The sequence below is a fragment of the Phocoena sinus genome, chromosome 5 (genome assembly GCF_008692025.1).
Source record: "Phocoena sinus isolate mPhoSin1 chromosome 5, mPhoSin1.pri, whole genome shotgun sequence".
Lineage (NCBI taxonomy): Eukaryota > Metazoa > Chordata > Mammalia > Artiodactyla > Phocoenidae > Phocoena > Phocoena sinus.
In genome coordinates, this window is record NC_045767.1 from 52,905,291 (window position 1) to 52,931,839 (window position 26,549).

The 26,549-nt window shown below is 44.0% G+C and overlaps 1 protein-coding gene across 1 annotated transcript in view; it reads left to right on the plus strand.

The window, feature by feature from the left end:
- Positions 1-1,766: 1,766 nt before the first annotated feature.
- Positions 1,767-26,549, plus strand: part of SLC34A2 (solute carrier family 34 member 2) — a 61,843-nt gene continuing 37,060 nt past the window's right edge. Inside the window, exon 1 of the mRNA XM_032631747.1 lies at positions 1,767-1,930. The gene's annotated coding sequence lies outside the window, so the exon portion shown is untranslated. The remainder of the gene's footprint in view (positions 1,931-26,549) is intronic.

Genomic DNA, 26,549 nt, shown 5'->3' on the forward strand with positions numbered 1-26,549 from the left:
TTTTAACTGCAAATATCAATCAGGACTTCTTACTTGTAAACAAGAGAATGCAGCTCTGGTTTTGCAAAAATGAAAGGAAATTTAAAGGAAGAGTGATGGGGACACACAGAGCTTATGGCTGACTGCAGTTGGGGGCAAAGCCCAAGGCTGTCTGGAAAGACAAAAGCAGGAGGCCCAGCAGGGATAGCCTGGGCAGGCAGCCACCATCCAGTCCACTAGGGTGAACGGTCCCTGTCAGCCACTTGCCACTGTGTTTGTTCAGCTCAGGACATACGACCATACATGGCGGTCCCTGGGAAGAAGGATCTGGCTCCTCAACCAACACAGTGAGGCAGTGCCTGGAATGACGTGTCCCTGCAAGGTGACACAGTGGAGAGAGGCCACTCCTCCAAAGGAAACAGGGGCATAATTTGGAAGGTGATGGGCGCTGGATACTGAAAACACAAAAACCTGCTCTTTGCCAGCTCTTGCACATGAACTGACCAGAGACAGGATTGCCCACGAGACTGTCTCCAACTCCCATTTTGAGCCCTCTTTATATTTCTGCTTCGTTCATTTCTCGCTTTCCCTGAAAACTGACTTTCTCTGCATCCTAGGTAGAAAATGGCTGTCCACAGCCTCAGGATTTCTTGACTGGTCCAGCCACAGCTGGACTGAATCTCCTAGCACAATTTCAATTTTCCAGGCAAGGAACTGATTGGTCCAGCTCAAGTCAGTTGTCTACTTTGCTCCAATCAGTTGAGGCCAGAGGGGCGGAGACAGTCTGAACACTACCAATGTGGATTTGGAGAGGAGAGCACTTTGCAGGACAGGCTTGGGGACTTTCCCTAGGATATGGGTCCCAGTCTGTGGAATTTGTAAGTCCCTGCCTGTATTAAACTGCCTTCAATAGTAGTGCAATGCTTTGACGTCTCCAGGCCCACCCTGGGGGGCTGGCCTAGCCTGGGGTCATCTGTAGTAACGACGGTCTTCAGACAGCCTCGCAGCTCAGCAGGACCGAGATGGCAAGACACTTGTCCTGTGAGGCCAGAGGCAGAAGTGACTGTCTCATTGGTTGAGGCAGCCCCGGAGATGTTGGAGGAGGGTGGGGGGAGGGGGCCGGAGCATGTGCAGAATTTGGGACTGTGTGTTCTGTGGGAAGACGTACAAAAGGAATGAAGGCCCCGTTCCCTGCGGTGGGGAGCCGTGCCCCGGAACACAGCCAGGTAGCTAGGACTCCAGCTCTTGCGGTCCAAGACGGTGAATCCAGGGAGGGAGGAGACAGTCAGAGGACAAGCCCAGAATGAGGTGTGAGAACCCAGGAGGAGACTGAGGGACATCAGCCCAACTCCCCTACCACAGACTCAGAGGTTCAGGAATATGGTTGGTAACAGAGCCCGGACCTGCCCTTAGGTCTCTGGATTCTTTGCCTGGGACACTCCTCACCTCATAACACCATCTCTTGTGTTTTAGTTTAGAAAAATCCTTTATTCTGAGTTTCTCACCCAGCCAGAAGGAAGGACGTGATCTTCCCTCAGAAGGGCTGTGGGTCTGGTGTCACCTTGGATTCTATAGTTAATCCCAAATGTGAGCTATTGGCTGCGGTGTTCCTTTTTCCCCTCCAATGAACCGAGAGAGTGGTCAGGCCAGTTACAGCTCCTCTGCATTCTTCGGGAGCTGTCCTGTGAAGCTTGTTCTTGAGTCTGGATCATTTGGGGCCCTGAGGAAAACCTTCTAGGCCCACTGTCACTCCAGGTCTGTCTGTCTGAGATTAACAGAAACTCATATATCCAGGGAATCTGGAATGCGGCCCAAGGGGTGAATTAACCCGAGAGAGGGTGGTTCCCCTCACCAGCCAGGGAAGACTCTTCTGGGGGACCCACCAGAGATTTTGCTGAAACCGACCTCGTTGAGGGGCTAATCCACTCTGGGATTCTCTTGAAGATAATTCGTAAGTCTTCTTTTTGCTTTTTGAACTTTAATATTAGCATTTATTTTGGAATAGGTAGTAATGATATTCAGATGGCTCAAAGTTCAGAAGTGCAAAAGGGTAGGCAGTACGATGTTTTCCTTTTCCCCAGGCAGCCAGCTCCATCACGGAAAAGCAGCCAGAGGTAATGGGTAATTTGCATCCTCTAGGGGAGAACCTGCCTGATGAACACTAGCTGTTGTTGGTGTCAGGAATTTTCTGTAAGACAGTATGAGCTGGGGTTCATTCCTCCTGAATCCTAGCTGCTCTGGGCACCTCCCAGAGCTGCCGAGGGGCAGGGGGACGAAGATCAGCTCTGAGGGCAGGTGTGGGATCCCTAATCTGTCTCTCGCTCCTTGTGGGATCTCATCCAAGTCCTGGTCTTGCACTGATTGACCCCGTCTAAAAGATCTGGGGGCAATGAAAGAACCTCCTTTACAAGTGGGTTGGGAGGTTGAGAGGGTGACATGACGTCACATGCGTCTATGGGACATTCTCAGGCACGTGTGTTACACAAATAATTCTTTTTTCTTAAACTTGAGTTTAAACTTTATTCTTTTTTTTAAGTTAACCATTTTATTTATTTATTTATTTATTTTTGGCTGCGTTGAGTCTTTGTTGCTGTGCGTGGGCTTTCTCTAGTCACAGCGAGCGGGGGCTACTCTTCACTGCGACACGTGGTCTTATTGCGGTGGCTTCTCTTGTTGCTGAGCACGGGCTCTAGGTGTGTGGGCTTCAGTAGTTGTGGCACGCAGGCTCAGTAGTTGTGGCTCACAGGCTCTAGAGCACAGGCTCAGTAGTCGTGGCGCACAGGCTTAGTTGCTCCGCAGCGTGTGAGATCTTCCCGGACCAGGGATCGAACCCAGTCCCCTGTATTGGCAGGCGGATTCTTAACCACTGCACCACGAGGGAAGTCCCCACAAATAATTCTTGATATTACCTGTTCATGGTCTGACTTCCCCACTAGAACCCGGGCCCCTGCAGGGCAAGGCTGTGTCTGTCACTAGCACCACTGGACGCACTGTCCCCGGCACAGACGTTGGCCCGTGGCAGACACTCAATGAATCACCATCACCGCTAATATTTTGAAGCATTTGCTATGTGCCAGGCTCTGTAACAAGCTCACTACAGATGAGCTCACAATTGCCACTCTCTGAGGTAGTTGCTGCTCCATTCCTGCTGTGTAGATGAGGCTGTGGAAACTCAGAGAGGTTGTCCCTAGCTACAGAGCAGCCACACCAGGATTTGATTTCTGGCAGTCTAGGGCTGACCAACTCTTCCCAATTTTCCCAGGACCATCCTGGTTTTAAAATGGAAGGATCCACCTCCCAAAAAAGCAGAAGGTCCAGGCCAGGGTGAAATGAGTGAGATACTCACCTTGGGCACAAAGTTTAAGGCGGGGGCCGTACACTCGGTAATCAAGAGAAATAATATTTTAATGCAGCATTTTAAAAATAATCAAAATTAGTGTAAAAAATTCAAGATGAACAAAATAACACAATTTAAATAAAGAAAGGATCAGTGTCAGTGAGGGTCACTACTCCCCTGCTGAGGGAAAAGCATGAACTGCTCCAGGCAGGTCAATGGAGACAGGGAGGCCACCCCCTTCTCCCCCTCCCACCAGTTGGGACCTGGGACCTGTCCTTCTGGTCTTACTTTGCTTTGGGCAAGTGGGCGGGGAATCTCTAGGAGAAGTAGGAGTAGCTGCTGCAAAGCAGAAGGAATGGCTGGGCTTAGAGGAATTCCAAGAAGTGGTATTCCCTCCAAGAGAAGTGCATGGCTAGCAAGGGGAAGGCTGTAACAGGAGACAAGAGAGTGTTTTCTCTTAGCATCAGCGGGAGAGAGGACCATCTCTGTTGAGAAATGCTTCAAGAAGCCAGCTTGCTGTACAGGCTGCAGACCCAGAGCATCACTGACAGCTGGAGTCAGAGAAAAGGGAAAGCTGTTGTCTAACAGAGGAAAGAGCGCTGAATTGGAGCTGGGCTGGAGGATCCTGGAGGGGAGAGGGGAGACAGAGAAGGATGCTACTGTGGTAACTAGATGTGACCCCTCCCTATGACCTCCCATCTTCATCTTGAATTATATTGGCAACCATCACAAATTGTTGGGGGTGAGGTCTGTCACAAGACTGCAGAAGCCAGGGTATGTGCAGCCCCCAGTCCACTTCTGGACTTCGTTAACGTCGCATCTGCAGGAAATGGATGCGTTCTCGGAAGGTTGGCTCACCTGTGACTGTTAGCCAGCAATTAAGCAATTCCAGAGTGATTTTGCTATGGACTGGATGCCTATTTTTGTATCCACTTTAGTCCTCTGTAGATACGGGATATCAGTAGTTCTCTCCCAAGTTATTATAGTGGTTTTGCCACTTGGTAGAGATTTATGGAGCTCATTTTGGGGTGCTCAGAAAGTCAATCTCTTGATTTTATCCCTGAACTTGTTTCTCTCTCATCCACCCTATCCCAGTAAACGGCATCACCATCTACCCAGCTATTCAAGCTAATTCCTGGCAGTCTCTGTAGATTTCTCTCTTTTCCTTCCATCCCATCCATCAGCGAGTCAGGTGGTCTTGCCTCCAAGCATGGTGGCCTAGGATGACCAACCACCCAGGCCAGGGATTTTTCCATTTTAGCACTAAAGGTCCCATGTTCCGGGAAACCCCTTAGTCCCAGTCCAGCTGGAGCAGTCGGTCACCCTAATCTGATGTGGCCACTCTAGTCCAGTTTGCACTACTGCATATTCTCCTAGCTGGCCTCCCTGCTTTGCTCTGGACCCACAGCCATGCTCCATACAGTGGCAGAGTAAGCTGACCCGGGATAGCACCTTCTGCTTGACACCCTCCAATGCACTTGAACCCACAGGCAGCCCTCAGCACATCCTCTCAAGGCCTTGTATGATGGGCTGTGGCCTCAGTCTCACCTCTCTGGTACAGCACTTCCTCAGTCACCAAACTGGGACCACCACCTCATTATGACAAGTCCCATCACCCCACGCACATCTGCCCTCACTGTCCCCTCTTCCCAGGATGCTGCCCCCAGATCTCCACATGAAGCCTGCTTCTTATCATTCAGGTCTTGGTGCAAATGTCACCATCTCAGAAAGGACTCTCCCACCACCCAGATCTATACTGGCCTCCCCCCAAAATTGTCACGCTTTATCCCATAACTCTGTTATATTCTCCTTATGTATGTGTCACTACTAAAGCAATTGTATGTGTTTTTGTTTATTTATTGCCTTTCACCTCCTCTCTGCTCCCCCCAAGATGAAACTCCTTGATAGCAGGAACTTTCTTTCCCTCATTCTCCCCAACATGTAGAACAGTGCCTGGCACACAGTCGGTACTTAATAAATGAGTGGAAGCAGGGCCTCCCTTCACAGGTTTCAAATCTGCAGAGGGAATGGTTTCCCTCCTCCAGGAGCTTTGAGTATTTAAGGGCTGGAGGACACAGCAGCAGAAGGAGGACATGTGATTAAGTATTATCTGAGTCGTTCAAAGGAAAAGAGGGTCCCCGAGTAGGCTAAGTCCTGAAGGAAAATGGGATTTCCAGAGGCAAAGTTAAGGACACTCCAAGGGCATTCCCCACATGTGGAAGATGGAGGTGGGAACAGCTGCACACAGGAGTCTGCCCTTGTCTTGACTTTCAGAGTTTGCATGAAGTCACCAAATGCCTGGGTGATTAAATCTCTACTGGAGTAGCAGGGAGCCACAGAAAGCTCTAGAGCAATATACCTGAGAGCTATTTTGGAGAAAGTCACTCGGGATGGCAGGGAGAAGCATCGGTCTGATGCAATACTGATGCTTCTGTGAGGATTGGGAGAAAGGAAAACGCAGGGAACACTCACAGGGAAGAATCGCTAGGGTTTTGGGGGCAGTTTGGATCTTTGTGGCAAAGGGGAAATAAATAGCCAACTAATTACATAATTCTATTGATTTGCAATAGAATCAATTGGAATTGATCAATAGATCAGGCAGCTGCAGAAATCAATAGGCTAGGGAAAGCTAATAGAGAGATCAATAGAATTAGGTAAATGGTTGGATCTTTTGGTAAAGAAGAGGGCCCATGAAGGGTGACAGCATCTGGGTTGCAGAGTAGAGAGGGATCTCTGTGGGAGGGACTGGTTTGGGAGGGTCTCTGATAAAACGGTTTTGCAGACTGTTGCATATGGGGTGCTGGTGGGGTGTCCAGGTGATGCTCCAGGGCAGCCGGATCCATAGGGCTGGGAAAAGAGAGGTACAAGTCACTCCTTCCACAGTGAGAGATTCTTAAACTTTTGGGGTCAAAGACCCTGTGGATATGAGAAAAGATGGGACCCAGTCCCTAGAAAAATGCACAGATCCATATACTCTGGAAAAACTTGCATTCAAGTTCAACTCAGTTGTCAAATGAGTGTTTTTTGTTTGTTTATCTTTTGTGTGCCCTAGAGACTGGCTTTTGTGTATGGAAAGGATTATTCTGAAAAGATTTCAGTCTTTATTTTTATTTTATTTATTTATTTTAAATAAATTTATTTATTTATTTTTGGCTGCATTGAGTCTTCGTTGCTGCACACGGGCTTTCTCTAGTTGCGGCAAGCGGGGGCTACTCTTTGTTGTGGTGCACGGGCTTCTCACTCTGGTGGCTTCTCTTGTTGTGGAGCACAGGCTCTAGGGCGTGTGGGCTTCAGTAGTTGTGGCACACGGGCTCAGTAGTTGTGGCTCGCAGGCTCTAGAGTGCAGGTTCAATAGTTGTGGTGCACGGGCTTAGTTGCTCCGTGGCATGTGGTATCTTGCCGGACCGGGGATCGAACCCGTGTCCCCTGCATTGGCAGGTGGATTCTCAACTACTTCGTCACCAGGGAAGCCCGATTTTTGTTTTTAAAATCTCATTTTAAATTTGTTCAAGTTTCAAATTTTGAAAACCCTTCTTTTTGCTCATCTTAAATTCAGTTTATAAATATCTTTTTACTATTTATAAATCTACCAAAGTTTAAACAACTAATTTTAAAATCACTTTATTTACATTTTAAGCTTCATTTATACTTGCAATATGTTTGGTTTCTTTAAGTTATTGCAATTGCCAAATATAACAAACCTTCCAAGATATTTACGTCATTTTTATAAATGTAACAAATTAAACCTTAAAATGATAGATTTTAAGTACTCTTAAGTGTTCCAATATGATTTATGAACTGAATAAAATTTCAATTTTAGGGACTTCCCTGGTGGCACAGTGCATAAACTCTGCACTCCCAATGCAAGGAGCCCGGGTTTGATCCCTGGTCAGGGAACTAGATCCCACATGCCTACCGCAACTAAAAGTTCGAATGCCACAACTAAGGAGCCCACGTGCTGCAACTAAGGAGCCCACCTGCTGGAACTGAGACAAGGTGCAACCAAAATAAGTAAATAAATATTATTTAAAAAATTATTTTTAAAAAAATTCGATTTAAACTCAAGTCTAAATCAATTATGCAATTACCTATTTTAAATTAAAATCTCTGGGTTAACCTATTGAAAATACTAATATGCTAAATTGTATGTAACACTTCAAGATATTAAAAGAACAGATAGGTACAGATTATTTCTAAATTTATCACAAAAATGTTGCTATTCTAGGTTTGATTTACTTTGCAGCTCTTCTTAATTCTGAACCTCCCCCAGGGTTAATTTTGTTTACCCATCAAGGGAAAAAAATCCATGTCATTCCAGTCATGAGCTTTTTTTCATAGTCATTATCTTATGGGCTCCAACAATCTAGAAGGAGTAATCCCAGGAATCTGTATCTCCACCCACATTGCTACATTTTAAGATTACATTTTTTAAAAAATCAGATTTGATTTCCTGAACTTCAGGTTTTTTGTTCTCAGGATACTTAAATATCTTTTCTGTTTAACCACAAAGAAGACCTTGAACTTGATGGAATTCTTTCTTCTTTTATGTGGTCCACTCTGGTGGCACCCCACAGCTCACAGGTAGTACCAGAATGTCGGATGGGATCCCTCAAGGTTCTGCTGAGTCCACAACAATCTTGGGCCACGCCCGTGACAGCAGCAAGGCTGTAAGAGGCCCGCGCACCCCAACTTATGACCCCCAAGTGGGGTTAACATTGAATTTAGAGAAAGAAGAGAGGAGAACTTGTTCAAAGGGGATGAATGAGTCGTGGGGGGCAGGGGTCAACCAGCACAAATTGAGCCAGAACAGTGCAATGTCATAGAAGCCACAGTCTCAAGAAAGGAGCATTTATCAGAAATGTCAATACAACTAGAAAGGTTGAGATGGATGAGGACTTAAGAACAGAAATCGCTTGGATTATCAGAGCTTGGTTTCCAAAACTGACCATTAGCTGAAGCTTCTCTGGTCCCAGGCACAAAGGTCAGCAGCCTTGCAGGAGGATGTTTGGATATATTAGAATGCCTAGGTCCCACATACTATATTATAGTCCAAGAGGCAGCCTGAATGTTTCCACACAGGCTCCATATTGTCATATCAGGCATTTCAAATTTCTTTCAAACTCCCTTCATCTGTTACCCTGGGTTCTGGAAGAAGAAATTGATCGTTTGACCTTCCTTCAGGTCACTTTCCTATGTCTCTCTTCTTTTAAAAAATAAATGTATTTATTTATTTACTTATTTTTGGCTGCATTGGGTCTTCGTTGCTGCGCGTGGGCTTTCTCTAGTTGTGGCGAGCGGGGGCTACTCTTCGTTGCGGTGTGCGGGCTTCTCATTGTGGTGGCTTTTCTTGTTGCGGAGCGCGGGCTCTAGGCACGCGGGCTTCAGTAGTTGCAGGACGCGGGCTCAGTAGTTGTGGCTCGCGGGCTCTCGAGTGCAAGCTCAGTAGTTGTGGCGCACGGGCTTTGTTGCTCCGTGGCACGTGGGATCTTCCTGGACCAGGGATGGAACCCGTGTCCCCTGCATTGGCAGGCAGATTCTTAACCACTGCACCACCAGGGAAGTCCCTTCTATGTCTCTTGAAGTGATCAATTAATTAATCTTTACACTATGAGCCTCCTAAACAGGAGTAGAGACCAGTGCCACATAGTAGATGGAACAGAGAATTAGGGAATAAGTTGCAGAGTGGCAGTCTCCATTCATTTTGAAGAAAACAGAAACACTCTAGCTTGGGATTTCTCGACCTTGGCACTAATCACATTTGTGGCTGGATCATTCTTCGTGGGGGGCTGTGCAGTGCAAGCTGTTTAGCAGCAAACCTAGACTCTACCCACTTGGTGCCAGTAGCATCCCCTCTTCCAGCTGTGTTTAGCGGGGGAGCTGGCATGAGTGGGGCTGTTGAACGCTGAGGTGGGAGCCGGGTAGTGGAGATTTAGAGAGGCTGAAGGCTAGGCTACATCTTGGCTCACCCTGTGTAATGCCTAATATCTTCCTCTTTCTCGGGTGGCAGCAGTTTCCAGCTCTTTCCAATTGCATCCTTCCCTTTACGAAGACAGCTGTGGGGTCCCAGGGACCTAGAACCACAGTGTGCTTAGTTTCCTTAAGTCCTGGGTGAACAGAGCTGGTCTCAGGGTAGGTGGAGGAGGGTGGGGTGTCAGGGGACCCCATGCTTGGCAGATAGTGATGAAGGAGGTCACGGTGATCCATCAAGGAGGAAGTAGAGCAAAGGGGAGAGTCCCTGTGCCTAGAATAACAGTGGTGTTCTCGTCTGTCACTGAGCTCCTCACTGGGGGACACCTGTTCAAGAGCTTGTGTCCCATTGGAGCAGCAGTTAATCTGGGTCTGAATTCTGATTGGACCGGAAACTAACTTTGTAACTTTGGGCAAACTATGGAAGCCTCTCTGAGCCCAAGCTCTTCATCTGTAAGATGGAGATTAAATGACTGGACTGCCTAGGTTATGAAAATTAAATGATGAGTCTTGTGGTTTGTCACAAAGTTTAGAGATGAAAAGCAATAGGTCTTGGTATCCTGGGTTCCTGTGCTTTGCCATTACTAGCTGTGTGATTTTAGGTACTCTGCAAAATGTGGATGGGATCAAGTTTATAAGCTGATGATGAAGATTAAATGAGATAAATCCAAACCCTGGGCCATCACGTGTTACTCCACTCTTGGCAAATATGGTGATTTCAAGAGCCTCGGGGATATTCTATTTACTCAACAGGTGCTCATTCCCCACCTCCCCCAGGCAGTGTGTGGGAAGGGCCCTGCCTGAGTTGGAGTCTTGGGGTTGCCCCTGGCATTGCCTCCAGAATTACATGACCTCCTTTCCCCACCCCATCCTAAAGCTTTTGGAGATTTAGGATAGGAGGGGAGGGTAGTCCTCCTTAGGGTGTTCAAGGCCACCTCATCCTTAGGGAAGCACTCACAAGACCCTATTAACGCAGGAGAGAACCACCTAGCTCCCCATACACAGCTCTCTTTTTGCAAGATGCAGGGCAGTCTGGAGAGGGAGGGGGAGCTCTCAGCAAGATTGGGAAGAGGCATATGCAAGTTGTGGCCTCAACAACTTCAAAGAAAATTTAATGACAAAGAAAAATGCTCACAACATAATAAAGGGAAAAATAAGAAAATCAAAGCTTCTGTAGAGCGTGATAACTGTTCTACTAACATCTCCATAGCATCTCATTTCCATGCCAGTGGTGCCCAAGTAACCTTTGTTTGCAAGGTCCCCTAATCCAGTGCCATGTTTAGGTTATATATCAGCTCAGATTCTCCCAGTAAGCAGAGGGCAGCTTGAGAATAGGAAGCCTCACTGAATCTGAAGTTATGAAATTGTCTTGCCTTCAAGTACATAAATCTCAGTAAAAGCTGGCTTTGGTTCAAAGTAGAGGATTTATACTAATATACCATCTGGTGCAGGGTGGGATGGGTAAGCCAAGGGCCATCACCTTGCCCCTCCTTCCTGACTGAAGTTTCCTCCACATCTGCTCTTCTCCACAGTTGCCAAGCGCTTTTCTGTGTTTCAACAATTCAATCCATGTAGCCTCTACAGGGCCTCATAAAGAATTCCTATTTCAGGTAGGAAGATGACCCCTGTGCTAGGTTCAGAAAATCCTTGACCTTCCCTGGCTTGGCCCCAAATTACAGTTACCCTGGACAAGTCACTAAAGTTTTGAACATCAGGTTGCCACAACATAATAAAGGGAAGAATAAGAAAATCAAAGCTTCTGTAGAGCGTGGTAACTGTTCTACTAACATCACTGTAGGCCATCTCATTTCCATGCCAATGGGGCCCAAGTAACCACATTTACATTTGTTTAATGAGGAAGGTCTCAAAGATCTTAAAGATCACAACTCTAATGTTCTCTGAGTTTTAAAATTTAGCCCCAGCCCCTCCATTGGTAGCCTGTTGAAGGATTCTGGTTTTGTCATCACAGTGGCATTTTTTGTTAGATTAGCTTTGATTGCATGTGAGCTTCTCTCTTTGCATGAATATTTTAGGGCAGGGCAAGCTCTAGCCATTGCGCCCCGCCCGTAGCCCTGCTACTCCCTATCATCCTCCAGTGGCCACTCCTACATTGACCTGCTTGGAATGGAGCCATTTGAATATCATTTGTTTCAATAAAATGCATCAGATTCCTTTTGGGTATCAGGAATTTACTAGACCCAGTGAACAAGATAAACCCTCCCTCATGGAACTTATGGTCTATAGACAATGGGAAAAGTAAAAAATATACAACAATGTTATGTGGTGATGAGCATGAAAAAAGGAAAACAAGATAAAATAATGTGTTAAACAGCCCCCAAATGGTCAGGGAAGCTTTTTCAGAGGAGATAATATTCGAGCAGAGATCTGAGTGAAGCAAGGAAGGAAGTTGTACCATACCCGTGCCATGCAGGAAGAGGGATCAGCAAGGTCAGTGGCCCTGGGATAGGAACATATCCAAGTTTATAGAACAGCAGGAGGGCTGATGTGGCTGGAGTGAAGGAAATGAGGTTAGACCAGCCACATGTGGACGGCCTGGGAAGACTTTTTTATTTATTTATTTTTTAACATCTTTATTGGAGTATAATTGCTTTACAATGGTGTGTCTGTTTCTGCTTTATAACAAAGTGAGTCAGTTATACATATACATATGTCCTGGTATCTCTTCCCTCCTGCGTCTCCCTCCCTCCCACCCTCCCTGTTCCACCCCTCCAGGCGGTCACAAAGCATCAAGCTGATCTCCCTGTGCTATGCGGCTGCTTCCCACTAGCTATCTATTTTACATTTCGTAGTGTATATATGTCCATGCCATTCTCTCACTTTGTCACAGCTTACCCTTCCCCTTCCCCGTATCCTCAAGTCCATTCTCTAGTAGGTCTGCATCTTAATTCCGGTCTTGCCCCTAGGTTCTTTGACCTTTTTTTTTTTTTTTAGATTCCATATATATATGTGTTAGCATACAGTATTTGTTTTTCTCTTTCTGACTTACTTCACTCTGTATGACAGACTCTAGGTCCATCCACCTCACTACAAATAACTGAGTTTCTTTCCTTTTTATGGCTGAGTAATATTGCATTGCATATATGTGCCACATCTTCTTTATCCATTCATCCAATGATGGACACTTAGGTTGCTTCCATGTCCTGGCTATTGTAAATAGAGCTGCAATGAACATTCTGGTACATGACTCCTTTTGAATTATGGTTTTCTCAGGGTATATGCCCAGTAGTGGGATTGCTGGGTCATATGGTAGTTCTATTTTTAGTTTTTTAAGGAACCTCCATACTGTTCTCCACAGTGGCTGTATCAATTTACATTCCCACCAACAGTGCAAAAGGGTTCCCTTTTCTCCACACCCTTTCCAACATCTATTGTTTGTAGATTTTTTTTGATGATGGCCATTCTGACCGTGTGAGATGATATCTCATTGTAGTTTTGATTTGCATTTCTCTAATGATTCATGATGTTGAGCATTATTTCATGTGTTTGTTGGCAATCTGTATATCTTTGGAGAAATGTCTATTTACGTCTTCTGCCCATTTTTGGATTGGGTTGTTTGTTTTTTTGATAATCAGCTACATGAACTGCTTATAGATTTTGGAGATTAATCCTTTGTCAGTTGCTTCATTTGCAAGTGTTTTCTCCCGTTCTGAGGGTTGTCTTTTTGTCTTGTTTATGGTTTCCTTTGCTGTGCGAAAGCTTTGATGTTTCATTAGGTCCCATTGGTTTATTGTTGTTTTTATTTCCATTTCTCTAGGAGGTGGGTCAAAAGGATCTTGCTGTGATTTATATCATAGAGTGTTCTGCCTATGTTATCCTCTAAGAGTTATATAGTGTCTGGCCTTACATTTAGATCTTTAATCCATTTTGAGTTTATTTTTGTGTATGGTGTTAGGGAGTGTTCTAATTTCGTTCTTTTACATGTAGCTGTCCAGTATTCCCAACACCACTTATTGAAGAGGCTGTCTTTTCTCCACTGTATATTCTTGCCTTCTTCATCAAAGATAAGGTGACCATATGTGTGTGGGTTTATCTCTGGGCTTTCTATCCTGTTCCATTGATCTATATTTCTGTTTTTGTGCCAGTACCATACTGTCTTGATTACTGTAGCTTTGTAGTATAGTCTGAAGTCAGGGAGCCTGATTCCTCCAGCTCCATTTTTCTTTCTCAAGATTGCCTTGGCTATTCAGGGTGTTTTGTGTTTCCATACAAATTGTGAAATATTTTGTTCTAGTTCTGCAAAAAGTGCCATTGGTAGTTTGATAGGGATTGCACTGAATCTGTAGATTGCTTTGGCTAGTAGAGTCATTTTCACAATGTTGATTCCTCCAATCCAAGAACATGGTATATCTCTCCATCTCTTTGTATCATCTTTAATTTCTTTCATCAGTGTCTTATAATTTTCTGCATACAGGTCTTTTGTCTCCTTAGGTAGGTTTATTCCTAGGTATTTTATTCTTTTCTTGCAATGGTAAAATGGGAGTGTTTCCTTAATTTCTCTTTCAGATTTTTCATCCTTAGTGTATAGAAATGCAAGAGATTTCTGTGCATTAATTTTGTATCCTGCAACTTTACCAAATTCATTGATTAGCTCTAGTAGTTTTCTGGTGGCATCTTTAGGATTCTCTATGTATAGTATCATGTCATCTGCAAACAGTGACAGTTTTACCTCGTCTTTTCCAATTTGTATTCCTTTTATTTCTTTTTCTTCTCTGATTGCCGTGACTAGGACTTCCAAAACTATTTTGAATAATAGGTGAGAGTGGGCATCCTTGTCTTGTTCCTGACCTTAGTGGAAATGGTTTCACCATTGAGGACGATGTTGGCTGTGGGTTTGTCATATATGGCCTTTATTATGTTGAGGTAAGTTCCCTCTATGCCTGCTTTCTGCAGGGTTTTTATCATAAATGGGTGTTGAATTTTGTCGAAAGCTTTCTCTGCATCTATTGAGACGATCATATAGTTTTTCTCCTTCAACTTGTTAATATGGTGTATCACGTTGATTGATTTGCATATAATGAAGATATTTGCATATAACAAAGATTGATTTGCATATAATGAATTTGATTGATTTGCATATAATGAAGAATCCTTACATTCCTGGGGTAAATCCCACTTGATCATAATGTATGATCCATTTAATGTGCTGTTGGATTCTGTTTGCTAGTATTTTGTTGAAGATTTTTGCATCTATATTCAACAGTGATATTGGCCTGTAGTTTTCTTTCTTTCTGGGAAGACTTTAGATTGTGTTGTAAGTGGGACAGGGAGACACGGGAAGGCTCGAGTAGGAAAGGACATGTTATAGTTCATGTCAAAGATTTCTTTGGCCTCTGTATTGGAGAATAGACTGTAGAGGGATTGGAGCAGACCCATAAAGCCCATTAAGACACTAGAAATAATCCAGTGAGAGAAGAAGATGGGCAGGCTAGCATGGTAACAGAAGGGGTGAGAAGTGATTGCCTTGGAGGTTTTTTGTTTGTTTGTTTGTTTTTTAATATATTGATCTGTCTGAGTTCTTTACATATTTTGGATATTATCCCCCTTATTGGACATGTCATTTGCAAATATCTTCTCCCATTCAGTGGATTGCCTTTTCATTTTATTGATGGTTTCCTTGCTGTGCAAAAAGCTTTTTAGTTTGATGTAGTCCAGTTTGTTTATTTTTGCTTTTGTTGCCCTTGCCTGAGGAGACAGATCCAAAAAGATACAGCTAAGACCAGTGTCAAAGAGCTTACTGCCTATGTTGTCTTCTAAAATTCTTATGGTTTCAGGTTTTGATATTTAAGTCTTTTTTTTTTTTTTTTTGCATTACGCGGGCCTCTCACTGTTGTGGCCTCTCCCGTTGCAGAGAACAGGCTCCGGACGCGCAGGCTCAGCGGCCATGGCTCACGGGCCCAGCCGCTCCGCGGCATGTGGGATCTTCCCGGACCGGGGCACGAACCCGTGTCCCCTGCATCGGCAGGCAGACTCTCAACCACTGCACCACCAGGGAAGCCCCGATATTTAAGTCTTTAATCCATTTTGAGTTTCTTTTTGTATATGGTGTAAGAAGGTGGTCTAATTTCATTCTTTACATGTGGCTGTCTAGTTTTCCCAGCATCATTTATTGAAGAGACTGTTTTTTTCCCCATTGTATATTCTTGACTCCTTTGTCATAGATTAATTGACCATATAAGTGTAGGTTTACTTCTGGGCTCTCTATTCTGGTCTATTGATCTATGTGTCTAATTTTGTGCCAGTACTATGCTGTTTTGATTACTGTATCTTTGTAGTATAGTTTGGAGTCAGGGAGTGTAATGGTCCCAGCTTTGTTATTCTTTTCCAAGATTGCTTTTGCTGTTTGGGGTCTTTTGTGTTTACATACAAATTTTAGAATTATTTGATCTAGTTTTCTGGAAAATGCCATGGGTATTTTTACAGAGATTACTTTGAATCTGTAGATTATTTTGGGTAGTATAAACATTTTAACATGAATATGGAATATCTTTCCATTTATTTGTGTTGTCTTCAATTTCTTTCATCAGTGTCTTACAGTTTTAAGAGTACTCCTTGGTTAAATTTATTCCTAGGTATTTTATTGTTTTTAATGCAATTGTAACTGCTATTGTTTTCTTAATTTCTCTTTCTGATAGTTTATTATCTGTGTATAGAAATGCAACATATTTCTGTATATTAATTTTTATTTTATTTTAGAGTATAGTTGATTAACAATGTTGTGTTAGTTTCAGATGTACAGCAAGGTGTGTATATTAATTTTGTATTCTGCAACTTTACTGAATTCACTTATTATTTTTTTTTTAGTTTTTTGGTGGAGTCTTTAGGGTTTTCTATATATAGTATCATATCATCTGCCAATAGTGATAGTTTTGCTTCTTCCCATCCAATTTGAATGCCTTTTATTTATTTTTCTTGTTTGATTGCTGTAGCTAGGACTTCCAATACTATGTTGCATAAAAGTGGTGAGCTGGGCATCCTTGTATTGTTCCTGATCTCAGAGGAAAAGCTTCCAGCTTTTCACCATTGAGTATGATGTTACCTGTGGGTTCGTCATAAATGGCCTTTATTATGCTGAGGTATGTTCCCTCTATACTCACTTTATTGAAAGTTTTTATCATCAGTGGATGCTGAACTTTGTCAGATGCTTTTTCTGCATATATTGAGATGATATGATTTTTATCCTTTGTTTTGTTAATGTGATGAATCATGTTGATTTGTGAATATTGAATCATCCTTACGCCCCTGGAATAAATCCCATGTGTTCATGGTGTATAATCCTTTTAATGTGTTGTTGAATTCAGTTTGCTAGTATTTTGTTGAGGATTTTTGCATCTATTTTTATCAGGGATATTGGCATGCAATTTCCTTTCTTTTTTTTTTTTTGTGGTGTCTTTGTCTAATTTTGGTATCAGGGTAATGCTGACCTCATAGAATGAGTTTGGAAACATTCCTTCCTCTTCAGTTTTTAAAAATAATTTGGGAAGGATAGGTATTACGTCTTTTTAAATTTTATGCTGTAAAGTTTTTGATCTGAGCAATTGAGTGACCCATTACTGAGATGAGTAAGACTGGGGGAGTCAGGAGTGCAGTTTAGGTCAGGTCAAGTTTGAAAGCCTGGCGAGATATGCCTATAATGGGAACTGTTGAGAGTCCGTTGGAAATTCATGTCTGAAGGTCAGGTAGGTCCAGCGGGGAGATAATGTATTTGGGAGTTGTCAGTATAGAGATGGCATTTAAAGGCATTTAATGACAAGGGCATGACCTGTGACCTAACGGTGGTCCTGACCAGCATTTTTAAAAAAAGAAAATAGATAATAAAAAATTTCAGTCTGTTGTACATAGTAAGGTCGGTCATTGTTTTGTGAAATATTTTATTTCAGTTGTGTTTGCGTACATGCACAAACTGGGTCAGGATATAAAATGTATTTCTTACTGTGAGTCATGGTCAAAAGTTTGAAGGTCATTGATCTAAGGGCTGAGTGGAAGAGAACTGAGGACTGATCCCTGGGACACTTAGACATGTAAAGGTCAGGAAAGGACTCCAACAAGCGACTCATGAGAAGGAATGACTGGTCATGATGTAGGAGGAACATTAAGAAAGAAGCTAAGCAATCAAACATTCGAGTCAGAGACAGGGTTCATGTGCCTCAAAAATGCTATCACAAGGTTAAGATGACCAAGCACTGAACATGGGATTAACAACATGGAAGGTGGTGGTGATCTTGATAAAGCTCTTTTAGTGGCATACTGGGGGCCAAAGCCTCGCTAGAATGGGTTCAAGAGAGAATGGGTTGGAGGAAAGAAGTAAAGACAGAATGTGGATGACTCAAGGAATTTTGCTAAAAGAGGAGCAGGAGAAATGAGATGGTAGCTAAGAGGGGGATGTGAGGTCAAGGAGGAGGATGGTTTCGAAAGATGGCAGAAAACCCAGCAAGTTGTATGCCAATGGGAAAGATTCCCACGTGTGTGCCAATGGGAAAAATCCCCACTGAGGAAAGAACTAAATGAGGCAGGTGGGGCTCGGGGCACTTTCAGGAAAGTTGTCCTGGAGCAGGTGATGGGGGAGAGGATCTAGTAAAGGGTTGTCTGGGATAGGAGCCAGGAGAGCTCAGCCATGGACAAAGAAGGAATGCAGAGTATATGGGTACAAAATTCAGGGAGATGAGTTAATTTGATGCAGGCATGGGAAGGTCTGTTCTGAGGGCCTCCATTTTCTCATCAAGATTAAAAACATCGGCTTCCCTGGTGGTGCAGTGGTTGAGAGTCCGCCTGCCGATGCAGGGGACGCGGGTTCGTGTCCCGGTCCGGGAGGATCCCACGTGCCGCGGAGCAGCTGGGCCCGTGAGCCATGGCCGCTGGGCCTGTGCGTCCGGACCCTGTGCTCCTCAATGGGAGAGGCCACAACGGTGAGAGGCCCGGGTACGGCAAGAAAAAAAAAAAAAAAAAAAGATTAAAAACAGTATCATCAGCTGAGGGTGAGGTAGGGTATTAGGGATCCCTGCTCCCTTGCTCAACAGAAAATGAGAAAGCCCTCCGGTGGTGTGCAGCCTGTCCCTGGAACGCTGCCCACCTTCCTCCCCCGACCTGTGGCTGAATGCTTGGATGTCCATGTGGTGGCTTTAGCTCTGGTCTTACTTGGGGCTTAGTATCTGCTTTCCTATCAAAATCTCTCCCTAAGGCCCTGAATCTGCCGCTTATGCTCATCCGTGGTAAATAGTGAGGTCACCAAAAAGGGTGATTGTGGTTACAAACAGAATGAAGCCAGATCTGTGGAATGAACCTGGCAGGCAGGAGGTTTGTGGACCTCCAACACAGGCCCTAGTCCTGCCTCACTTTTTCGTATGAATTGGGAAAAGGTGCCCTCGATCTGGTGGCACACAGCCCCAGGCAAAAAACAAAAACAAACAAACAAACAAAACCCCTCTGTGTGTAGGAAATAAAAAAACTGGAAGGAAATGTACCCAAACTGTCATAGTGACTATTCATTGATAGTAACTTCCCTCCTTTTTTTAAAATTTCACAATTTTCACGCAACCGTAAATTCCTTTTGTAATAGAAACCTTCAATAAATGTGTGTTTTTTTTCTTCTTTTTTTCTGAATATGAGAGTGATTCAGGTTTTCAAGCTGCAACTTGGAAATCCCAGGGGTTTCACAGAGCTCCCTCCCAAATGCTCCCCTGTCTCCCCTACCCCCCAGGTTATTAGGGCTGAAGGGAGATTGGGAGGAGGAAAGAGCATGGGCGGCTGGGGGATCAGATCATGCAGTTCTGCTTTTATCTCTTTTATCTATTTGCACAGAAAAAAAAAAATCACTGGAATGGATGATTTCTAAGGTTTGTTCCAAATTAAACATTCTGTGCTTCTGTGTTAGCTGTAAATTGTGGAGGTGATTGCAGTACTGCAATTTTATCTGAACAAAGGTTTCCATGAAGTTATACACAGGATGGTGCCTTAAATTCCTGGGAGAGAGGAAAGTGCTTTGACAGGTTCCCTGTGAGAGGGCTCAGTAGGTACCACAGTGCATGGATCAGAAGGGGTTACTTTGGAAGTTTCTGGAAAGAATTGAAATTTGGCCGGATTACCATTAAGGGCTGGGACTACGTGACTTGTGCAGTGACCCCAAATTAGAAGAGGCTCACTTCCTGAAACAAGATGAGACTAGATTTTGTTTGCTCCACTGTGGCTGCCCACAGCTTTTTTCTGAGTTACATTCAAGGGTCCCACCTCCAGCAGATCAGAAAGGATGAAATAACAGCCAACGGTAGCAGTTAAAAATGGCAAACCTCCTTGCCCTTTCTCAGGGGTTATAAAGCCTCTAGCAAGGAAGGGAAAAGATCTCAATTTTACTGAGTTCCTATAAGGACAAAGAGGCCTTATTGTTCCTGGTAACTAGCGGCTGTTCCCAGGATAAAATCCTCTGGGATTGCCCAGTGCAAACATGGACACATCACAGGGGCAAGGAGCCCCTCCTCACCTTCTGCATTCTGTGATGGGAGAGAGCCAGGGGCAACCACATCGTCATTAGTAGTGGGAAGGCACTGGTGTTTTGGAGAGTCGGGGCAGGAATGTGATGTCTGTGATCAGGTGGGCACTTGGGGGCCTTCCTTCCTGAGATGAGCCAGGTTCTGATAAAAGGGGAACTGGCACAGAGACAGGCCATGACATTGATGGCGTAGGACTGTCCTCTCATTTATTCATTCCACAAATGTCAATTTAGTTCTACTCTGAGCCAGGCACCCCTCCAGGTTTGGGGGACACAGCAATGAGTAAGAGAAAAATATCTGCCCTCATGCAGTGTATATTCTATTGTCATTAAGAACTTAAGTTCTAGAAAGAGCTTAACAGTGAGAGGTAGTGAGAGGTACCTCAGGCAGAGGTAGTGAGCTAGCCAGCAGCTAGTTTGCTGCATTTGGCCTGAGATGTATTTTGTTTGGCTCCTCCAGTTGAGTTTTTGGAGGGTCTTGCTTTTTTTAAAATTTGAACCAACCTCAAAAATTCTAAAATTTTAGCTAAAGGTCTTAATTTCTGGTTTCTGAGACGTGAGAGACATAGCAACACTGGTCCTCACTCCCAATAGCAACAATCAGCTGAAGCTGAGTAGTGGCTGCTGCTTTTAGGAGGAAATAAGTGGGTCAGTTCATTATACTGAGACCTTCTGTTACATCTGAGCTTTTTCACTGAAGACTCACCTGGCCGTGGCATTGGCTATCGGCCAGAGTTTGGGTTCGGGGAGTTGTTGCACTTCTATGGAAACTATACCCTGAGCCCCACTTTCTCATGTCTGCTTTGATTTTATTATTCAACAAATATTCACTGAGAACCAGATCCTATTCTAGGCACTAGGGACACAAAGACTAGTAAGGCACAGTGTTTGCCCGTCCCTGGGAGAGCTTTCCGGAGGAGGTGACAAGGGGAGAGAAGAGATGAGGCTGGAGGTGTAGGCAGAGCCATGGATGTTCTGTTACAGCCGACTTTGGGCTCTATCTTACAAGCTAGCCGTTCTCCAAATTATGTGCATACCAGAATCACCTGTATGACTGTTGTGCCACATCTCCTGACTTTCCCATCAGAAAATCTGGGGTGGGGCTGAGAAGCTGCATTGCCGAAAAGGTCCTAGTGCTGTGGATGCTGCTAGTCTGGGAGCCACACTTTAGGAACTACTGTTTAAATGGCGAGGAGCTATTGTGAGTTCTCTGGTCTCTCCTGCCAGCTGGCCTGACTCTTGCTTTAACACCTTGGAAAGTATGAAACATCCTTGGCTGTTGGAGCTGTGTCTGGTCCTGCTGTTAGACTGCTGCCCTGTGATTTAAATTTAGGTTAACCCAGTGCATGGAGCAGCCTTTCTCTTTAGAAACCACTGGCTCAGAGATTTGTGCTGCCAGAAAACCAGGTATGGATAGGCCTCCTTGCTATGGTTTTGGAGCCGGACAGAGGCCAACACTGAGCTGGGTTGAGGCAAAGAAAAAAAAAGAAAAGAAGAGAAAAGGAAGAAGGAGAAGGAGAAGGAGAAGGAGGAGGAGAAGGAGAGGAAGAAGGGGAAGAAGGGAAAGAGAAAGAAAGAAAGGAAGGAAGGAAGAAAGGGAGGGAGGGAGGAAGGAAAGAAGGAAGGAAGAAGGAAAGTAAGTCTAGGGGTAGAGAAAGAACATGTTAATTTCACAGAAAACCTCCAAGCTAGAATCTTACCAGGTGGAAGACGATGCAGGTGTCAGTAAACGTTTGGGGTCCTGGAGAGAATGGAAATGTCTGCACTTGAACATGAGCGAGAGTCCCTCCTTGAGTTTTGTACTTTAAGTGCTTCATGCTTCCCCCCGTGCCAGGCCCTGGACAGAAGCATAAGCTTTGGAGTTAGGCAAACTGGATTTTTCTTCTCTAGTGCATAAACAATTAATAATTGAGGCACTGTGAGTATGGAATGAGATAATGCATGAGGCCTAGATTTGGGGCTTGGAAGAAAGAGGCTCCCCACCCAGAACTAAAGATAAGAGGCACAATGGAGTCCTATTGTGTGCCGAGCTTTGTATTTGGCACTGTACATGCATCATTTAAGTTAGTCTTCATGACAATCCACTGCTGTAAGCTCTATGAGCGCAGGGATTAGGCCTTCATATAGAGCCTGACACATAGTAGGTGCTCCATAAAGGCTTCTTGACTGGCTGCTGTGGGAAGGTCCCAGTCTCTCTGTTGGCCAGAGAGAAGTGTCAGAGGAGACCTCAAATTCCAGAGGAAAATAAAATTCAGAATAATTTTTCCCCCTAGGAGAGGTGGGAGGAGAAATTGGTTATGATAAATTAAATAACAGTGAAACAAAAGAGGGTAGCAGGGAATTTTAAGGGAACATTTACAACTTAAAAAATGGATTCAAGGCAAAAAAAAAAAAAAAAAAGAAAGAAAGCTCAAGGTACTGAGGCCTGATTCACTAAATTGATAATTATATATTGTACCTACTATGTGTTCAGAATGTGTGTATAGTGTGGTAAGAAGGGTTTGAGAGCAAGAGAGGCCAGGGTTTGAGATCTGGACTTTGCTTCTATTTGTAACAGACCTTTAACAAGAAATAAATGAACTAATAGCTTTTCCCTGAGTCCCTACTATGTATTGGGCACTATGATAATACTTGATATTCATTAATTTACTAAACAACTTATAAAATATGCAAAGTTCTGCAAACTTAGGACCTGTTAGTTATTACTCAAGCAAAGCATCCAAATCTCTTAGAAGTATTAATACTAACAATCATTACTGTGGTTGATATCCTGTGTGTCAGACATGCAAGGCACTTTACATTCACCAGTTTCATAAGGTGTGAGTCTGTTACATCTGTGACTATAACTCTCTAGGGCTTATTTGTTACTAGGCACCAGCACAGTATCTGACTATTGCAAGCACTTAATAAGTGGTGCAATTACCAATTCTGCAAGGCTTCTTGATTAATTTCACATCTTATTTGAATCTTATTGAGCATCATTTTATTTGAATACTCAAAACCACCTTTGGAGTGGGTTGAGTAGACATTATCTTCTTGTTGAGAGATGGAGTGACATTGCCCCAAATCTGAGAACTCAGGGATGGAGGCCTCAGGTCCAGCACCAATTTCTTATAAAGCATTTACTTTAAAAATCTCTGGTTACAAAAGGAAAATATGGTCTTGGAAACTATAGAAGGAAAGTCTTGTGTATCTAGTTTGCTTTTACCTGATGAATGCCATAGGTTTTTTTGTTTGTTTGTTTGTTTATTTATTTTTTTTTGGCTGCATTGGGCCCTCATTGCTGCGTGCAGGCTTTCTCTAGTTGTGGCGAGCAGGGGCTACTCTTCGTTGCGGTGCGCAGGCTTCTCATTGTGGTGGCTTCTCTTGTTGCGGAGCATGGACTCAAGGCACATGGGCTTCAGTAGTTGTGGCACGCAGGCTCGGTACTTGTTGTTTCTGGGCTCTAGAGCGCAGGCTCAGTAGTTGTAGTGTATGGGTTTAGTTGCTCCATGGCATGTGGGATCTTCCCAGACCAGGGCTCAAACCTGTGTCCCCTGCATTGGCAGGAGGATTCTTACCCACTGCGCCACCAGGGAAGTCCCGCCATAGGTTTTTAACTAGTGTTCTTTTCCCCTTCTAGTTGGTGACTAGGAAACTAAGAGCCAAAGTTGCCTTCGCTCCAGTGAGTATAGATCTGCATTTTGTGTTAAGTTGAAGCCCATGAGATTGGGGAAGATCTTTGATTTACAAAAATGGCAATTTCATATGGTTCCACTTAATACATAGCACCTGCCTTTTTTCCTGCCTCAATCTTACTTCCCCACATTTCTCTTTGCGCCTTCTTTCCCCCTTATTTCTGAATCAATTTTCCGTTATCTATTTGTAGGTTTCCTTAAATCTTTTTTGGAGCAGTATACAAAGAGATAGAAAATAAACTCACTCATTCCCACTATCAGAGATATCTACTCTGAACATTTTTATGCATTGCTTTCCAGAATTTTTCTCTGCATATTTATACACATATTTAAGCAAAGTTGAGAACAGCCTACAGTTATGTCAGTCTGTCTTCTGTGCCTTTAACCATTCCCCATTTAAACCTGATTCTTTGAAGTCTAATGCTTTCTCACAACTATGTAGACATTTCCTGAATTCTGGCTGCATCGGAGGGGTTAGATACCCTGTCAGTGGGCCTGGTTGAACAATTCTAAAATTATCAACACTGTCACAGGCCCTGAAGAAGCTCCTAATGGATACAAAAGTTCTAAGTGGTTTTGTTCAGGTGTTATTTTTGGAGCCACTTTTTCAGGCTTTTATGGTACAATCCACTTTAGACCTTTTTCTCGCAACGGCTGCGGCCAGGACAGCGCCAGGCTGCTTGTGCACTGCCCTCTGGGGTTGGTGCCCGAGCAGACAGGCTCAGAATGCAGCTGCCGTCTCTCCAGGCCCAGTTTGGACAGCTGCGAGTCAAACAGGCATATTTGCCATCCCCTTCTTTTCTTGTTTCAGTCACTGGCAGCTTCCTAATGTTGGGGAATTTGGGATGAACAGGGCACGGCCAGGGGTTAGTTCTCCTATCAGTCTAAGTGCCTTGGTTTTCCCAGGCCTGGTGACTCAGAGGGCAGGGCACTGAGCCAAGGAAGAGGAATGAGAGTCTGGCTCCTGGGTACCCATCTCTCATGGCACAGCTGTCTCCCGGGCAAGAGTGTCACTGTCGCCTCTCGGGAGCCTCTTTCTGCCACTTTCAAGAAAACCAGCCCCATTGAGTGGATTAGGAAACCAGCAGGAAGAAGCACCTGGAGGCCCAGAAGACAAGCCATATACATGACTGTTGGAAAGGGCACTGGGCCAAGGTCTGAACACCTGAGAACACATTCTGGCATCAGGGTGAAAAGTGAATTGGCAGTCCATAAACCAGCTTTGTTTGACCTGCCCAATTTTGTTATTATTATCTTTTTTATTTTTAGTGGTAAATTTCACATGAAAAACTGGCCTCTCCAGGAAAGTCCAGAGATCTGGCAGTACCAGTGCCAGTGTCTCATGCAGCATCTGGAGCCGAGCCCCAGCCTGGGCGTTCCCTATCCAGACTAGCACAGAACACACCTGTCTTATCCCTGCCTGGGGCCTGCCCCTGAGGGAGTGACTCCTGTCCCACTGTGAGCTCAGGCACTTTATCTGTGTCCTTAACAACTAAGCAGCGGGACTGATGATGACCTCTAAAAACATCAGTACCGCTTAAAGATAAGATATCTTACCCCTGGTGTGTCTTCCTCCTCCAAAGGCAGGGACATTGGGGTGGGAGGGGTTTGCTGGAAAGCAGGGACATTTGGGGAGGCTGCTGGATTTCTAGGAAATAAATCTTTCAAGAAGGAAACAGTGGGAGAGGACACTACTTATGGGCAAAAAAGTCTGAAAGCCTTTCTCTGTTAGCTGGTAAAGTGTGAGGTAGGTAACAGGGTGGGTGAAAGCAGGATGCATTTCAGAAGGAAGAGATAGGACAGCATCATTTCGGCACAGGCCAGGCTTCCCCTTAACATAACCCCAGGTTGGGTTGTTATATGCATGAGAATAGGTGCCCGAAGGGCTAGAGTTTGTGTTATTATAATTTTTTATGCATTTCAGCAGCTTTTCAGGTAAAGCCAAGGGCATGTAACTGATAGAAATGTTCCAAATGCACTTCCAATCCTTGTCAATGCACAAGTACACGTTTGGTAGAGATTATTGGGGATGTAGAGGGACTCCCCTGTTTTCTACCTATTGAACATAACAATATTTGTGTACGTGTATATGATGTTGAAACAGTCCAACTATCATACATTTGTGTAACTCCTTACAGTTACAAAGCCCTTTCCTTATGTTATCTTACTAAATTTTCATCATCTATGAGTTAGGTAAGGCAGGTCTAAATGTTGGCCCCATTTAACAGGTAAGAAAACAGAGGTTCAGATTAGATGACTTGTCCATGTCAATGAGTGACAGAATAAATGGATGGATGATGGATAAAAATGAAACTTTTATTTCTAATTTCAAAATTAGTATATGTGGATATATATATCCATAAGAATAAATTATTAAATCCTCAGATGATCTCTACTAAAGCTGGTATATGTCTTCCAATCTTTTTCTCTCCGTAGCTATTCTCTGCTTTTTCAGTAGTACCCCAATGGCTCACAGTTGGCTGGATATAAGGATTTCGTTATGTATGTAAATACAGCGTCTAGACTATACTATAGCATTATAATAGATGTCGATGTGAAAATGGTTGTGAAGTTTGAAATCATTATACATTCATTTAAATGGTTTCCAATTATTTATCACCATAAGCATTGTCTTTAGGAACATCTAAATACATAATGCTTTGGGGAAAGGTCATGAGGCCTAGGAGCTAAAGCAGAGTAGGAGACCTTTTTTTTTTAATTAATTAATTTATTTATTTATTTATTTATTTTTGGCCGTGCCACACAGCTTGCGGGTCCAGGGATTGAACCCATGCTCCCTGCAGTGGAAGTATGGAGTCCGAACCACTGGACCACCAAGGGATACCTAGAAGATCATTTTTTAAATTTTATTTATTTATTTATGGCTGTGTTGGGTCTTTGTTGCTGTGCACAGGCTTTCTCTAGTTGCGGCAAGCAGGGGCTATTTTTACGGTGCTCAGCCTTCTCATTGCGGTGGCTTCTCTTGTTGCGGAGCACAGGCTCTAGGTGCACGGGCTTCAGTAGTTGTGGCACATGGGCTCAGTAGTTGTGGCTCGTGGGCTCTAGAGCACAGGCTCAGTAGTTGTGG